The sequence below is a fragment of the Priapulus caudatus genome, unplaced genomic scaffold (assembly GCF_000485595.1).
Source record: "Priapulus caudatus unplaced genomic scaffold, Priapulus_caudatus-5.0.1 Scaffold812, whole genome shotgun sequence".
Classification (NCBI taxonomy): Eukaryota; Metazoa; Priapulida; class Priapulimorpha; order Priapulimorphida; family Priapulidae; genus Priapulus; species Priapulus caudatus.
The window spans coordinates 172,518-173,676 of record NW_014577873.1 but is presented as its reverse complement, the minus strand read 5'-3'; the positions used below and the strand labels follow the sequence as shown (position 1 = coordinate 173,676).

The 1,159-nt window shown below is 42.4% G+C and overlaps 1 protein-coding gene across 1 annotated transcript in view; it reads right to left on the bottom strand.

The window, feature by feature from the left end:
• LOC106813708 (serine/threonine-protein kinase ATR-like) overlaps positions 1–1,159 on the bottom strand; it is a 20,190-nt gene extending 19,031 nt beyond the window's left edge. The window contains exon 1 of the mRNA XM_014817917.1: positions 1,112–1,159. The gene's annotated coding sequence lies outside the window, so the exon portion shown is untranslated. The remainder of the gene's footprint in view (positions 1–1,111) is intronic.

The window sequence follows — 1,159 nt, the reverse complement described above, 5'->3', positions numbered from 1 at the left end:
GTCATATTGCCAACCGTGACCGTGCCAACCAAATGCCAACGTTGGCCCAACGTCAGATTGCTATCAGGGTATCTACTCCTGCTGTTATCTACTCCTGATTATATGTACCAAGCAAAACGGACATTCAACATAAATGGTATCTCCACACAAGCACACCCGAGCATGTAGACACCATGCTGAATTTGTAAAAAGACCCCCCTCCAAAAAAAAGAAAAAAAGCTTAAGCCAATACTCTTGATTAAGCAGTTCTCGATAGGATAACAGTTTGAGTTTAACGCTAACAGTAGGGGGCCTAACACTAACACTAACAGTAGGGGGACCAACACTACAGTAACACCATAGATCATATAGTCTACAGAAGTAGAAGATTCTTCTTCTATATCTAGACTGTCACTATGGTAACACACGCCTAAGGGCTCAAGGATAGAGAACATGGGTCCCAATAAAAGACGTTTTTCTGCCGATAGATGGCGCCACTATGCTATATACACTGTGTGCTATGTCAGTATGTGCGACTTGCATATATACAGAGATGGGCCGCTTCAACGCATTTTTTTCGACACTTCCTGTTAACTCACATCATGTTTATCGGTTGAAATGAACAAAGAACACCCTCACCAGTACCCCTGTCGATTTTAAAGGGGCTAGCCCCACATTTACGAAAATGACATAGGTTTCAATGGGCCCCATGTTCTCTATCCTTGAACCCGCCTAAGTACACGCCCATGCTCTCCATCCTTGAACCAATACGACCACGATCAGTATCATGTCATGATCATCATAACATGTCTTGACACGCACAGTGACCGATAACGTGGTAGAGCCTAGAGGGTCGCTTTCGGCTGTAACACAGTACAGCCTGTAGGGCCCTGTGTGTATTGACTCAATTTTTGTAAACAAATACAGAGCGATGGATCAATCCGATCATGTTGACGACAACAATTATCAACGAGTTTTTTTCATAATCATGCCATAAATATCGGCAAAACATTTACAACAATAGTCTGGTACACATACATCCAATGCAAGACCACTTCTTCTAGTTAACAAGTAGTTTGGTACGTGACACACTGACAACATATACTTTAAGTTTAAGACTTTCTAAACTTACACGATCTCCAAATTGTGGTTTGTTTGGCGCGTGCGACAGATAGCGATT